The sequence below is a fragment of the Nilaparvata lugens genome, chromosome 7 (assembly GCF_014356525.2).
Source record: "Nilaparvata lugens isolate BPH chromosome 7, ASM1435652v1, whole genome shotgun sequence".
NCBI classification, from domain to species: Eukaryota; Metazoa; Arthropoda; class Insecta; order Hemiptera; family Delphacidae; genus Nilaparvata; species Nilaparvata lugens.
Window position 1 is genome coordinate 3,484,342 of NC_052510.1, and position 17,878 is coordinate 3,502,219.

Consider the following 17,878-nt stretch of genomic DNA (forward strand, 5'->3'; position numbering starts at 1 on the left):
AATCAGCCAATCGGAGAGCTTCCTGCCCTGCCGACTCTTCCGAAAACGCCTGAAAAAACGCATCATGTGGCTTGGTCCTAGAGGTCTCATTCACATTCTTTTTATTCATCTCACCGATTCTTCAGGCTCAATGATAAGGAATTTGAAGTCCTAACTTCGCCTAGTAAAGAATTTTTTCATTTAATTGACCGAGCAAAGTGAGGTATAAGATTCAAGTTGACGGTTTGGCATTTCTCTTAATGTTTATATGTTGGGCATTTACGGCGAAATGCGGTAATAGATTTTCATGAAATTTGACAGGTATGTTCCTTTTTAAATTGCGCGTCGAGGTTTTTGGAAATTTTGCATTTCAAGGATAATATAAAAGGAAAAAGGAGCCTCCTTCATTCGCCAATATTAGAGTAAAAATCAGACTATAGAATTATTCATCATAAATCAACTGTCTAGTGTACTATAATACTACTCGTTCAAAAACATCGAACATCTTGAAAATGTATCTTTCCATCAACGTTAGTAGACAGTTGCAGCCAGACCTGATAACAGCGCTCACACTCACATTCCGGGACAACACGTCACGGTACGATAGGACAGAAAGCTCTATGTTTATTTAGGATTTTTTATAGACATTTAAAATTGATAAATTATTTATTAATTTTTTATAAAACATAACAGGTCAATGTAACTTACTGAGCGCGAGGTCTACTGTTCACAGAACTACTAGTTATTTCAATTTTATATTTTAATGTTTTTCATTCTGTTAATGTGGTAAATTTGTTGATTTTTTCAGGGCAAAGCAACCCTAGCCGACCTGGCAACGACGCGGGAAGGCAAGGATCTACTGCGCAGACGTGTGTTTCGGGAGGTGGTAGTCTACGACGAGGCGACAGATGACGTCGGCCTCCTCTCCCCCGCGCATCCACTCTATCTAGTTCTCACCACCCTAATCGACGATAACCGACAGCCTGCACTCCTCTTAGGTGAGTCCATTTGCCAGCTATTGTTCTATTTAATCATAAATATTTTTAATTTCAATTTAAATTTGAATTTTCTATCATAAAATTTTGGTAAGATACAGTATCGGTTTGATATGATACTGTATCATCTTAGTATGGGACTGTCTTTTTTGTATGATACGGTATCTTTTTTGTATGATATGGTATGATTTTGGTATGATACGGTATCTTTCTTTTATGATACGGTACGGTATCATTCTGGTATGATACCGTATCTTTTTGCTGTGATACGGTATCATTTCGGTATGATGCGGTATCATTTTGTTATGATACGGTATCATTTTGTTTTGATACTGTGTCATTTTAGTAAGATACGGTATCATTTTAGTATGTTTCGGTATGATAAGGTATATTTTTGGTATGATACAGTATTATTTCGGTGTGATACTGTATCATTCTGGTATGATACTGTATCATTTTGGTAAGATACGGTATCATTTTAGTATGATACGGTATCATTTTGGTATGGTACTATATACTTTTATTATGATACGGTATCACTTTTGTATGATACGGTATTATTTTGGTATTATACTGCATCATTTTGTTATGATACTGTATAATTTTCGTATGATACTGTATTGTTTTGATATGATACGGTGTCATTTTGGTATGGTACTGTATCATTTTGATGTGATACGGTATCATTTTCGTGTGATACTGTATCGGTTTGATATGATACTGTATCAAAACTTATTTTAAAAAACTATTACACAATTTAAAACAATTTGAACGCTCATAAAAAATTCAAAAACATCAAAGTAACAAATGATATTAATCTTATTGGAAATTAGAACATACATAATAAACATGTGTGAATATGCATGTTTATCATCCAAATGGTACATGGGAATTTGTAAATCATTGCTTTCTTAGTCGTCTTTCTGTTTGGATCTCCATATTTGACCCTTCCAACTGAAAATTATGTATTTTTGAGTTCTGGACTTATTCTTGAGTTGTGAGAGGAGATTAGAATAAATGAGTTTTCATTGCCAAATTCTTTAAATAATTATACTTCTTGGCACACGCATTAGATGACATCACTTTAATTTATTCATTTATACAATAAGTACATTATCAAATGGCATAAATACATCACTTTCATTTTTGTAATAAATAATCAAAACTAATTTGAACGCCAAAAATTCAAGATTCATATAATAATCGATCAATTTAACGATGATTGAAATACTTAGAAAACCCAATAAGGTCACCTGATAATATTGACAGATTGTTTCTTTTAAAATTATTCCCTAACTGTTTCATGGAATTAACATACTTTGATAACGAGTACTGTTTTGTTGAATAAACCATTATTGATAAAAGTGACATAGCAAACTAGAACACAACATGATAACAGAAAATTTATGACTTGCTCATGATTAGAAAGTAGAATATCATGCTAATTAGGAGGAAAACGTTTAACAAAAGGTTTGTTAAACTTTCTAGTACAACCTGTGAGTTTCATTGAGGAAAATTATGTTTTTGTAGTGAGTTCAGGATTATTAATTGGGTAGCCCAGACTAAAAATGATAAATATTTAGAATACTCCTTTAATTTGAGAAGAAGATGAATCATTAATAGAAACTTGATAATAGCTATTTGAAGCTTTTAATATTAAAAGACAGAAAAATAAAACTGTATGAATATATGAGTCTATATATGAGTCTGAAATAACTCAATTTATTCAAAGTGCGGTGATATTAAGTGCAAAATTTGACTATAATTTGGTATTTTAATCATTCTAAATTCAAAATTTCTAGCTAATATATATTCTTGGACAGAACTTTGAACTTTAAATTTCTTCAGTAAGAACATATTAAGCTATTTTTTCGGACACTTCATTATTTATCAAAATTTGGGAACAGAATAGTTTTGGGCTATGCCTGTTGTTCTATCCCGATCATATTCATATGATTTGTAATTATATCAACGAATAAATAAATAAATAAATATATACTATCCCGATGTTAACATACTGAAACTCCTCTGAATAATACCATAGAGAAAAAATAGCATAAGTAGATATCCCATGGTATAGGGAATTTATGTCGCAACTTTCACTGTTATCTCAAGCCGATTACTGTCGATTATTGTCAATTTTTACTGTTTTGTTGGGGTGATAGTGTATGAACGGCACAATTTGAGAGACTACCAGCGTCACACAGATGCATAGGAAAGAACTATGTGAACTATCGGCTTGAGATAACAGTAAAAGTTGCAACATAAACGCCCTACACCATGGGATATCTACTTATGCTATCGTTTCTCTATGATATTACTAGGGATCCCATAGTAGGGAGAAATACAGTTTAGTCTAAATAAAAATATAAATCTGATTACCCTTTTTAAATTATTTCGTCATTACGTCTTTCGGCTACTACTGCCAAATCTTGAAAATGGCATCAGTTGCCGAAGCATGTCATGACGAAATAATTTATAAGGGTACTCAAATTTATATTTTTATTTATATTCAACAGTAGCTACATTTGGAATGTTGTATAAATTAGAATTGGAACCGTTTTGGGCTTATAAACCTGTAGTACTTTCTGTAAGTTGTGTAATTCTGAATGATTAAATAAATAAATAAAGAAAAAACACAATTAGGGAGAAATGCTACAAACTGATAATTAGAAATAAAAATAAACTCTGAAACCGAACTCATTTATATTCTTTTTTTTAAGAGATAACATATTCTTCAGTATTCAAAGAAGGAATACTAGTCAATTGCCTAAAGCTTCTTCTTTTGAATCTTGTCGTTTTAATAGTTTACAATTTTGAGTTATGTCTAAATTTATCTCCTCAAACCAGAGCATACTACGTCAATTTTGTAATTCGTAATCAGTTTACAAGCCCGAAAACACAAGTTGGAGCTGGGTAAACCACAAAACAATAATTCAAATTTTAAAGAATATAGGATGAAAACATAGATTTTCCACATGGAAATTGTAATCAGTTGTCAGTGTTCAATTTGGATAAATTGAAGCTGGAAAAACACTTAAAAATTCAAATTTTAAAGAATATAGGATAAAAACATAGATTTTCCACATGAAAATTGTAGTTTAGAATCAGTTTTTCAGTGTTCAATTTGGATAAGTTGGAGCTGGAAAACCACAAAAAAATTCAAATTTTTAAAAATATACGATAAAAATATAGATTTTCCACATGAAAATTGTAGTTTAGAATCAGTTTTGTCAGAATTGATTAGGATAAGTTGGAGCTGGAAAACCACAAAACAATTCAAATTTTATAGAATATAGGATAAAAACATAGATTTTCCACATGAAAATTGTTGTTTAGAATCAGTTTGTCAGTTTAATTTGGATAAGTTGGAGCTGAAAAACACTAAACAATTCAAATTTAATAGAATATAGGATAAAAACATACTTTTTGTGTAGTTGAGAAGTTGATATTGTGGTAATTATTCATATTGAATGAAAAATACTAAGAAATTGTCAAAACTTGTCACACTTGTTTTCTTGGTTCTTATTTTGAACTGAAAGTAAATTTTATTATCCTGGCGATTCTGTTGCTTAAGCCGCCATTTTGTCACACCGTTGAGTGAGAGGAGACTGTCTAGCTAGGCCAATGGCAGGCGTTCATGCCCTCGACCAATAGCAGTACTCGCCTACTAGTATAAATTCTGCTGCTCTTGTATTTAGTTTTAGTTTATCAGAGATTGACAATGGTGTAATAACCGAACCCGGTCTTTCTAATTATCAATAAATCAGTGGTTTTTTTTGACAATTTCTTAGTATTTTTCATTCAATATTTCTCAGTATTTTTCATTCAAGATAAAAACATACATTTTCCACATGATAGTTATTGTTCAGAATCAGAATAAATAATCCAGAATTCAAAGGATATAGGATAAAACAAACATTTGCAGCTAATTTCAAAGAATATAGGATAAAAACATATACTTGCAACAAAAACTTCGGTACTAATTATTCAGTAGAATTTATTGCCCTTCCAGAGCTCAAGCAGCGTGCTTTATCAATTAGAAACAGGAAGGGTGTGAAATTGATGAATAGTTCAGTAAAAATGCCCAATAATTCAATGAAATTTAACTTTGAAAATGAAATAGCGTTTGAAAAACATTGAGAAACTCAAAAGGTATAATAAACTGAGTTGGCACATGTTTCGGCTTCTATTTGGTTTGATATTTATTTACGTTTTTTTTTTTCATGGGATGACGCATCGCCAAGAAAAGGGAGTGAGAGAGAGAGAGAGAGAGAGAGAGAGAGAGAGAGAGAGAGAGAGAGAGAGAGAGAGAGAGAGAGAGTGAATGAGTGAAGGGATGTGGAAGAGTGAGAAGTTGGGAAAGAGAAAGAATGACAAGACGAGAAAGAGAGGAGGATGACAGAGAGTGAGGGGAAAATGAAAGAAAGTGAAGCTGGTGAAGAGAAAGAAAGAGATGATGAGGAAGAGAAACTATAAAGAGAGGAGTGAGTGAGAAGTTGGGAAAGAGGAAGAATGACAAGATGAGAAAGATAAACGAGAAAGAGAGTAGAAAGGCAGAGAGTGAGGGAAAGTGAAAGAAAGAGAAGCTGGGGAAGAGAAAGAAAGAGATGAATGAATAGAAACTAGAAAGAGAGGAGAGAGTGAGAAAAAGAGAAAAAACAAGAAGCTGGGGGAAAGAAAGAAAGAAAGAGACGATGAGGAAGAGAAACGAGAAATGAGGGAATGAGGAAATGAGAGAGAGAAAGGAAGATTGTGTGGGGGATGGATAAAAATAAGGAGAGTTGAAAAAAGATGGACTGATTGGTTTTTTTTTGATTGATTGAGTACTTTATTTATGTAGATTACAATATATACTGTCTTATACACTTATATACAATAGCTTACAATACAGCAAAATTATAGATGAATTTACATGATATAGACTAAGAAAATAGTTATTGAACTGTATATGATATAAAAAAGCAATTTGTAATATAATAACTGGTATAATAACTGTAATATAATATATTGGTGAGAGAGATAGAGTGATTGATCTTCAAATAAAGATGAGTAGAAAAAAGAGAGAGATAGTGGGGTGCTAAGTGAAGAGTGATGATAGATTTGAGATAGAAACTAAGAGAGAGAGAGAGAGATAGGGAGAATGCCAAGTGTGAAGTGACTTCAAAGATAAAGAATAAATTTATTTACGATATATGGTTAAGACATGTGTGTGTAAAAAGAAGGACCCAAGAGAAGATGAGTGGGTAAGTGTGTTAGAGAGAGTGAGAGAGTGATTGAGCAGTAGGGTCATGTGTGAAGAGAGATCGAAGATAAAGAATAAATATATATGGGTAAGACAAGTGTGTTTAAAGAAGGAGCTAAACTAGGAGACTGTAGAGAGTTTCCAATTTAGATCATGAGTCATCCTATCAGACGACTTCTGAAATAGATCCATCTCTGGGATAAGAGTTGGATACTTAGAGAAGTTTTGGATAGTGTTTGAAAAATTAAAAACCCAATGTTTAATGTAGGGAAAATTAAAAAAATATATAGATTATACATTTTTTGTTGTCTGGTAAAGTTAAACTATTGTTGTTTAGATGCAGGGATGACAGACTTTTATAAATAAAAGAAAATATTTATCATTAAATAAAAACACACATAATATGTGTTTTTATTTAATGATAGATATATTATTTTATTTATAAAAGTCTGTCAAATATTATTTTGTCAAATTCTACTCAATTTCAACTGTGGAAACTTGGGAAACTTCAATCTGCGGCTTGGCAATCCCTGCCATGCTTTCTCTCTCTCACTTTCTCACTCTCTCGCTCTCTCTTTTCTCATTACACTAATACCTCAAAATCTACTCAGTTTCAACTGTGTAGAATTTGACAACATATGTGTGTCTTTATTTAATTATGGAACGGTTCTACAATATTGACAGTGACTCCGTCGAATTTTTAAACTATTGATCATTTTTTATGTTTATGAGATTGATTTGTGGTTGATTGGTATTGTTAAAATACTAGGATGATATAGATCTTTATAAATCAATATTGATCAATGGTGGTTGCATTAATGTTAATGTTATTGATTTGAATTATCTATGTAGATAATTGAATGGGTCTGCCTATTAAAACTCTGTTTCAGAGTTTTAAACAATTAAAACTCCTGTTTCAATATAATGATTATTGAATAATATTTTGTTGATTGCAATTGTGGTAATGAAATAGTCATCATTTGATGAACCAATGATAATTCAATATTTCAGTTTATCTTGAAATAGGTGGTTGCATTTTTATTTTGCAAGTCGAGTCAGAAAAGTCTCTCAGTTTGTTTTGGTGAAGTAATAATAAATTTACCTTTTTTGTAGCCTGTATAATAGTTGTGTAGTATCAGTGTAGATGTCGTAATTCAGTTGGATAATATCAGAGACGAATATAATGCGATGATATTTTTTCTCTATGAAAATATTTAGGAATGTTTTGAAAGTTTTTCTCATAGTTCTCAAAAAATGCAGGAAAGCGTTTTGTTTACTTCCGTGCCGATTTTGATGACGTTCTATTTTTGATTCCCCATTCATATTCCAAGGTTGCAGATTTTGCTATTTTGAGAATATTTTTATTGCGTGTCTAAATAAAACATTGGGTTAGGTGTTTTAGTAGTTGATATGCATGCATTCAGGCATTTCAATCACATTGGGAACTCCTATAAATGAACACCAATTCAATTTTGGTTTGAGATGTGAATTTCCTGCAATTAGTGTTTTTCTTCTGTGTGTTTTCATGTTATATTTTTCACTCTATTTGGTTGTTTGTCAAGACAGATTTTTATTATTTTTATCAAGACAAGACTGATATTATTCTAGTTTTGTTGAAAGTTTGCAACATAAATAATTAGCTGACGTAGAAAATGTTTTGGGAGACCATAAATTTAATTTACTATCAAAAGATGAATATATAGCGACATAAAAGATGATAATGGAAATTTCTACAGTACTATTCCACAATAAATCATTTCAAATATGAATGTTAAATAACGGTGACTCTTGAATTTATTATCTATCAATAAATAACAACACAGATAAAACAATAAACAATAGAATATATTTCGTGCTATGATCATGATTCATAGTTTAATTTAAGATAAAAGTTCATTCACAAAATAAATTCTCAAAAATCGAAACAAAGAGTTTCTAAGAAGTTACTCGCATTAACACCAATGTATTTCCGTTCCAATATTTTTGTTGTTATATTTTAGCGGCTCTTGTAAGGGGAGGGGGAAGGGAGTGAGTGCTAACTAGGCCTTGATTAGGTTAATTCATGACTTTCAATGAAGATAGTAATTATGTTATACTTGGTTTACGTCATATTTGATAACCTTCTCACTCATACAAAACTCAATGCGCAGTAGTTTATTTCAATGTTTGTTTATTTTTTCCTCGTTTTTTTGTCATATTTGTTGGATGAAATCGGGTGGTCAAGGCTTGTTTCAGTCGTTTTAAGATTAATTGTTCTAGAGAATTGATGTGAGTGTTTAATCTTTTATGATTTGAATATTATATTCTTAAATTATCTTATTGATTTGGATGTGTATTTCGAAACTCACCTAAAATTTAAGATTCAATATAGTTTTAGTCGTTTCAAGAATAATTCAAGAGAATTTATGTGAGCGTTCAATAAAAATTCAACTGAGTCATTGTCAGTGTTGTAGAACCGTTCCATAATTGAATAAAAACACACATATGTTGTCAAATTCTACACTGTTTTATTTAGTACACGACCAAGGTATCGTGACCACACCGGTCACATTTTCAAGTTGACTGAGCGTTCAATCTTTGAAGTTCGAAATTTTATATTGGTACAATATATGTTTGGGGTTTGTGGTTCGAAACTCACATAAAATTAAAGATTCATTATAAATACTGTATTTAATACATCTTGAAGAAGCATTAGTCGTAGTCTCTGATTATTATTGGATAGTAATATTCAAGCTATGGGAATATTAGATACACTAATACATATTTTTATAAGAACCATTTACGGGAATATAATCATATCTCTTTTTTTCCTCACTTAAGAATCACATTATATAAACTAACCATGGGAATATCATCATAATATCTCTTGTTTCTCTCCACTATATGTTTCAGTCTATATTTCCAATATATGAAACATTCTTACAGGATCTCCCTTCTAAGAAAGCCATACGCATAGTAATAAAATAATATGTTCCAGTTTTATATTAGCTTCTTTTTAATTCAAGTCAAATCGAAAATTCTTTAGTCCACAAGATTTAAATATGTGGCCTACAGTACAAAACATGAATGTCAAGATTCCAGATTGATTTTATACTATTTAAAATGATATTGAAAATTATTTGTCATTACATTTTCCAGGGATTTAAATACGGTAATTGATTTTGTCTGCTGCAAATTATATCCCACAGGGAATTCCATTTTATAATGACAGCATTCCTCATGAATAGTTCTTATTTAAACAAATTCGACTAGGACTGCTCATGTTTTAATTTAGCTTTAGAGAAGAAGATAGAATAAGAAGATCTCATGTTTTGCAGCGCTCACACTCACATTCCGGGACGACACGTCACGGTACGATAGGACAGAAAGCTCTATGTTCATTTAGGATTTTTTGACCGAGCGAAGTGAGGTCTAAGATTCAAGTCGACGGTTTGGCATTTCTCTTAATGTTTATATGTTGCGCATTTACGACGAAACGCGGTAATAGATTTTCATGAAATTTGACAGGTATGTTCCTTTTTAAATTGCGCGTCGACGTATATACAAGGTTTTTGGAAATTTCGCATTTCAAGGATAATATAAAAGGAAAAAGGAGCCTCCTTCATACGCCAATATTAGAGTAAAAATCAGACTATAGAATTATTCATCATAAATCAGCTGTCTAGTGGACTATAATACTACCCGTTCAAAAACATCGAACATCTTGAAAATGTATCTTCCCATCAACGTTATAGACAGTTGCAGCCAGACTTGATAACAGCGCTCACACTCACATTCCGGGACGACACGTCACGGTACGATAGGACAGAAAGCTCTATGTTCATTTAGGATTCTTTCTAGACATTTTAAATTGATATATTATTTATCAATTTTTGAGAAAACATGACAACAGGTCAATGTAACTTACTGTACGCGAGGTCCACCGCTCACAGAACTACTAGTTTTAATTTAGCCATAGAGAAAAAGATAGCATTAGAAGATCCCATGTTTTGTAGAATTCATTCAAAGTTTGGAGGTTTCGTATCAAATTATGGTGTTGTGTATCAAGTTGCGATGATACTGTATCATATAGTGTTGATAGTATCAAATAGAGTAATTTTGTACAGTATGATGATCATCAATTTACCGAGGATGGTTGTAGGCCTAATCTAAATTCTCCTAGATTTCAGTAGGTCAAGTTTTCAGCTAGTCAAGTTTTTAATTATACCTTTACGGGGCACGGGTTTACCTGCTAGTCAATAATAAAAAAATTGTATTTAATATTTATTTATAAAAATATTTAAGATCGATCATTTCCATCTGTAGACTGGCTGGCCGCTATGGCTTTGTATAAAATGAGCACTGCTATCTAGAGGTTGTAAGTTTGGTGTAAGGGTAAGCAATCCTGACCGGCAATTGGGAGGTACTGGGTTCGATTCCCGGGCTGACAAATAATTTTTGTTTAGAAGCGCTCATCGAATTTCCATCTAGCTGTTTACCCTGTTGTCAATATTTGCAGTAGCAGAAGTCTCCGGGGTGATTCACAGCATTTAATTGGGATTTCGTTTAATAATAATAATTATAAAAAATATAATGATCAGAACTGACTGATGAACTTACTCTCGCCCATTCATATCTTTATTATGATTTATAATATTGTATTTATGAGTCTGAGCTGAGCCAGCCAGGTCACTCGATATTATTATATTTGTATTATTTGTATTTATGAATAAATTATCAATTCCCTATAAATATCATGAAGAGATGTATTTTTAACTTTATGAAAGTAAAGATTTGTGTCGAAAAATTTCGACAACTGTTCCGATTCGGATTAGAGTTGGATTTAATCCAAACTTTTTGCTTCACCAAAGTAGAGCTGCGCCATTTGTTACCAAGTGACAACAGGTAGTCGGTGAAAGCGACATTTTTAACGGCCAAATTGGAGCGTGTTTTAATAAATGTTCCCGAGAATTGGACGATTTTCGGGAGAGTTTTGTGCCAGATGTTCAGTGCTAGCTAAACTCAAACGGTTTCTGTTTTTTAAAGCTGCGTTTACACCAAAGTTATTAACAAAATGTTTATTTTTCCGTCCTTATAGATTCTATTAGATTGATTATAACTTATCATACACATGATGTGCATATGTGTTTGTCAAGCTCCGTTTAATCTAATAGAATCTATAAGGATGGAAAAATAAATATTTTGTCAATAACTTTGGTGTAAACGCAGCTTGAGAAAAAATATGTTCAACTTCACTAAACTGTGAGCTTTTGATTTATTAACTACTAGCAGGTAACCCGTGCTTCGCAAGGGTCTATTTTAAAACTTGACAAACTGAAAGTTTGACCGAGTGGAATCTTGAAGTTTGAAATAGGCCTAGAACCATCCTCAGTTGATTAAGAATCTATATGCAAAATTTCAAGTTAATCAGTCCAGTAGTTTAGACGTGATAAACATAATTCAAACATAATTTATTTTCCTATCCCGTTCGTTTATGAACCAGTTCTATCCTTTATTATAGTACAGATAAGTTCTTCAACTTGGTGCTAACCTAATAAAGAACTCAAATCTTGTTTAGAAACCTTCCTCAACTTAATACCAAACTGACAAAATTGGTCCGGTTATTAATTTAGTTGCCAGTTTCAACCATCTGTTTTGAAGAGATCTAGTCTCTCTAGATTACAGTTATTGATTAGATTATTAGCATAATATGGTATGTATTCATGTCCCATGAATGATATTTGAACATTAATTATGAAAAATCCAGAAGGAAAATTGAAATTTGGGCTTCGAGGTGCACGAGATTGATATTTTTAGAATCTATGTGCAAAATAAGGAGGTCTAAATCATTCCCGTTTTTCCGGTATGCAATCCACAAGTTGACATGTTTTGATGCGAACAAACACAACCCTACTCTCTCTTATTATATAGATGTTTGATGGTAAAAATAATAGTTTGAAAATTATAATCATTGAACGAAAATCCAAATTTAAATGCTGTATACTACCCTGAAGCTACAAGGAAATTCGATGAGAGCTAATATCCAAAAATTCACTTTCATCTCTAGTTTGAAAATTATTTAACAAGAAATGGTATAAAGCTGCGTTTACACCAAAGTTATTAACAAAATGTTAATAACTTAATCCTTATAGATTCTATTAGATTGAACAAAACTTGACAAACACATATGTTCATCATGTGTATGATAAGTTATGCTCAATCTAATAGAATATATAAGGGCGGAGAAATAAACATTTTGTTAATAACTTTGGTGTAAACGCAGCTTTAGGCAGCGTTTGAGATATTTTCTACAGTTTGTAAGTGATGTATGAAAAGATAATGAGATACAAGATATTTCTTATACTTTTCATAAAGAAGTTATAGTTGTTTTGCTAATGAAGTTTATAGGCAAAATGATTGATAATTTATAGTGTTGAGGTTTTTTTGATATGGAACCTTACAATAATATAAGAAATTACTAGATAAAAGAAAGTATATAAACTAAAGGCTAGGTTTAGCTCATAAAAATATGAAGCAGTTGGACCTGACAAATCAGACGACCCAGGATCGTTCGAACTGGCAACTTAGATCGAGGAGAGCCGACCCCAAATAATGGGAAAAAGGCAAGGAGGAAGAAGAGACTAGATAAAAGAAAGTATATAAATAATATAAGAAAGTACGAAATTACTCATAATATACATAACATGATTGATATAGTGGCCTACTATAGTATAGCATGTTTTATGTTTTGATTTTATTTTTGTCGATACACTATTTGATACAATTAACTTTTTGTAAAACAATGTTTAAATAAAGAATTTTATTGAATGATTGATTGATGAAAAGGTAAAAAATGATTGATAATAAGGGAAAAAATTGGTTACTCTTCTCACAGAAATTTAGTCTCATTGAAATACATTTCTACGGTCAAAAGTTGATTTTAATTTTTTAGTTATTTTTTTTTTTTGTTTCTCACTATGAATGAAATTTGTAATGACGATTCGCTATCAATGCAGTTGAAAGAAATTTAGCTATAGTTTCACTGTAGATATAGGGATTAATACCATGAGTCAGATGGATATAGATACTGTATTTATTTATTTTCACATTTTAAAATATTACAAGTGTTGTGGGTGAATTTGAGACAATGACCCATATGAATAAAACCAGAGCAAATGCTCATGAGCAAGAGCATGGAGCAAAAGGTAGAAGCAAAAGCATTTGCTCATTTTTTATGAATAAGCTGTACCTTATACTCTTACCTCTTTTCAATTCTTTTCAATACCTCTTAACTCTTTCAACTCCTGAACTCTGGTGCAAATGCTCAACTTTATTCATATTGCCCAATGATAGCCCCCTCTTCCACTTAACCCAACAGTTACAGAGAAAAGTGATTTAAAATCACGAGGGGGCACATTTTCAACAGAATATCATGTTTATTTGCGTTTAAAAAATTATTTACAAAATTAGGACCATATGAAATTATGACTTACGAAATCTGACTTTTAGCAGAATCTGACAAGTGACTGGATTTCTTTGAGTGGGTGAAACGCGGGTCTTTGAAAGTTGGTCTCTGATGTAATAATTTGTGATTAATTGTTGCTGGTAATTTTAGCACATTTTGTGCCTGTTTTCAATAGAATTTGGGTCAGTTGAGTCATTTTTAGATGATTTATTGTGAGCTGAGAGATTTTGTAACTTGGTTGGATGTAGGGATGTTTCCAATTGGCAGGAATATGTTTTCCATAATGCAAACCAAAATGAAGCAATGCTATAATTATTACATAGCACAGCACACCATATTTATTTATTTATTTGGTTAGCACAAACAATACAATAGTCAGAAAAGGAAAAAACAGGCTATTGCCCAAAACTTCTTCAATTTCCTAATTTAGTTTCAAATTGTCCAAATATTATACACTAGCAGGTAACCCGTGCTTCGCAAGGGTGAATTTTAAAACTTGAAAAACTGAAAACTTGACTTGATGAAATCTAGAAGAATTTATATGCAACATTTCAAGTAAATCAGTCCAGTAGTTCAGATGTGATGATGCCAGTTGATTCCACTTGTATTCGTGTTTAAGCCAGTTCTATTTCGATCATATGATTTGGTTATTTTTTATGAAATCGTATGTATCATTAATGAAATTTAAACATTTATTCTGAAAAATCTAGAAGGAAAATTGAAATTTGGGCTTCGAGGTGCAAGAGATTGATATTTCTAGAATCTATGTGCAAAATTTGGAGATCTAAATCATTCCCGTTTTTCCGGTATGCAATCCACAAGTTGACATGTTTTGATGCGAACACACGAACAAACACAACCATACTCTCTCTTATTATATAGATAGGTTATGTCCATTTCAATTTCTACACCAAATTACAATCTGAAAATAAAAATTAGAATAAAACAAACAATTTTGAATTTGGATAGATTGATAATAAAACTTTCGTAAAAACATAAAACAAACTTTAAATTCACAATATAAAGAATAAAATCACTTAAATTTTGAGCTTGATAACTTAAATATTCCTTGATAATCCAACATCGAACTTGAGTTAAAAACATTCTTATTGTAAGTTGAATAGTTTCAGTACCTTCTATTCCATTGAAATAAAATTATTGACCGAGCGAAGTGAGGTCTAAGATTCAAGTCGACGGTTTGGCATTTCTCTTAATACTTAAATGTTGAATGTTTATATGTTTTTATGCTGCGCATTTACGGCGAAACGCGGTAATAGATTTTCATGAAATTTGACAGGTATGTTCCTTTTTTAATTACGCGTCGACGTATATACAAGGTTTTTGGAAATTTTGCATTTCAAGGATAATATAATTATAAAAGGAAAAAGGAGCCAATATTAGAGTAAAAATCAGACTAGAATTAATCATCATAAATCAGCTGACAAGTGATTACACAGATGTGTGGAGAAGCCAGTCTATTGCTGTATTTCCATAAGGTCTACAGTTTCAATCAGGTACTTGTGGATGAGAATACTGCGTGAGGTCTACTGTTCACAGAACTACTAGTAGAATTATTAACTATATTAAATAATATAGTATTTTTCGGCAATTGAGTCGTGTGAGTGTGTAGTCTTGTAAAAGTGTCAACATGACACGTTAACCATGGTTGGTTAACTTTGTCTGTTAATCTCCGGTTAACCACCCGACTTGACCGGTGATTAGTACGTAACAAACAATTTAACAATGGTTAAATAAATAACTGACGGTTAAAATAGTTTAGAGTGTCACCATTGATTCACCTGCAGGAAAAATCATCAACCGGTTCTACTACTGAAATGTTGTAGTTATATTACTATCTATACTATATCTATATCTGCACTATATCCGTAGTAAACCAGACTATTTGCTATATTTATTTATACTATTAGATAACAACCGGTAGTCGAGGTTAATTGTCCAAAAAACTATAGTGAGGTCCACGTTATAATGGCAGTGTTGGATTAGCAATGGTATTGCTATCCTTGTCTATCATTCAACAAAGCGGATAGCACTATCTTTTTCTCGCTTTGTTCTGTTGCCAGATTGTCTTTTAAAAATGTGGAATTAATAATTCATTTACAAAATATTTCATCTCAATTATGAAAATTCATTATGAAATTATTGGAAAATATAATCTCTTGCTTAATAAAATATAATTGATTATTTTAAACAAGAATGAACAGTTTACATAATCAATAAACCTGTATCTGCTACCGTCTATAGAAGGCATTGACAATTCCCCTTGGGAATTAATCTCAATTTACTGTGATTAGATAGAACATTTCTGTATAAATGTTATTATAATTTCTTCTATCGTAATACATTTTTTAGGCTTTTGTACTCCAGAACGAAGTTCGGTCCCCGATATTTAATAATTAACAAAATAATTCATCTTAATTATAAAAACTCTTCATAAATAATTATTGGAAAATATAATTTCTTGCTTAATAAAATATAATTGATTATTTTAAACAAGAATGAACAGTTTACATTACATCAATAAACCTGTATCTGCTACCGTATATAGAAGGCATTGACAAGACAGAGGATCGGCAACGTTTTTCTCCTATCTTCCTCCACTGCCATTATAACGTGGACCTCACTATAGAAATAGATTATACAACTAACATTTTTCAATCTGTCAGATAATTTTGTGGATAGTAAAACAGGTTGAATAAAATAGATTAAACGGCTCGCATTTCTCTCTCTCTGTCAGATAAATTTGTGGATAGTGGAACAGGTTGAATAAAAGGAAGAAGGAAAATACATGCGAAAAAACAGATTAAACACCTTTTATGGAAGAGTTGGGACAAGATTTCTGAAATAAAAGAGTGAAGCTTGTTTTGGTCCATTTAATCTAAATCGGATCTTTTTCGCAGTTTAGTGGTGAATCGTAGATGTTGATTCACCCGGTCTGTGATTCATCTTGACGCAAAAAGCCGGCTATTTTCAGGGTTTTCTTCAAATTCCTTCTTTTTCACAATTTTGGTTTCATCGCTTTTGATCTCTTCCGTCAACGCTTATCTCATATTAATTTTGTCTCTTGTCATTTTATTCAAATTCCTCCCTTTTCACAATATAGTTTTCTTCGTTTTTGATCCGTTCTGTCATCGTTTATTTTCAGATTTATCTTTGAATTTAGTAATTTTATTCAATTTCCTCGTTTCTCACATTATAGTTTACTTCGTTTTTTGATCAGTCCTGTCATAGTTTATTTTCAGATTTATCTTTGAATTTAGTAATTTTATTCAATTCCTCCCTTTTCACAATATAGTTTTCTTCGTTTTTGATCCGTCCTGTCATAGTTTATTTTCAGATTTATCTTTGAATTTAGTAATTTTATTCAAATTCCTCGTTTCTCACATTATAGTTTTCTTCGTTTTTGATCCGTCCTGTCATAGCTTATTTTCAGATTTATCTTTGAATTTAGTAATTTTATTCCAATTCCTCGTTTCTCACATCACAGTTTTTGATCTGTCTGTCCGTCAACGCTTATAGCTTTATCTATCGTTATTTTATTCAAATTTCTTGTTTCTCACATTATAGTTTACTCAGTTTTTATCTGTCCTGTCATCGTTTATTTTCAGATTTATCTTCAATTTTATCAATTTCATTCAAATTCATCGTTTTTCACTATTGGGTTTCCTTGTTTTTGATCGGCCGCATCATCACTTGATCAAAGATTGAATCTATTTTGTCATTTTATTTTATTTTGTTTTATATTCTGTGGGTGTATTCCTGAATCATCGATGTCTCATCCCATTATTTATCCCCTTAATTTTTTCAGTGTAATCCCAGCTCTGATTTATTAGGCTATTTTAAAAATTAATATCAAGAGATTGAACTTGAAGTTCAGAGCCTTTTAAGGAGGTATTACCCAGATGATACTCTTGTATTTATAATATGATAGGAAGCCCGTGCTCCGCAAGGGTCTTATAAAAAACTTTACTAACTGAAATCTCGAAGAATTTGAAAAAGGCTTATAACCATCCTCGGTAAATTAAGAATCTATATGCAAAATTTCAAGTTGAGTAGTTCAGACGTGATGATGCGTCGCTCGTGTTTTTTCCATACCCTATATTATGTATGAGCCAATTCTTTTCATAATTTTATTATAATACAGTAATTTGTCATCATTGAGATTCTGATAGAATTTGGATACAAAAAGTAGATCTT

General features: G+C 31.5%; 1 protein-coding gene across 4 annotated transcripts in view; it reads left to right on the plus strand.

Moving 5' to 3' along the window:
• The window catches only part of LOC111059558 (dual specificity protein phosphatase 10), a 249,354-nt gene that overhangs the window by 100,987 nt on the left and 130,489 nt on the right, over positions 1-17,878 (plus strand). The gene's annotated exons all lie outside the window — the stretch shown is intronic.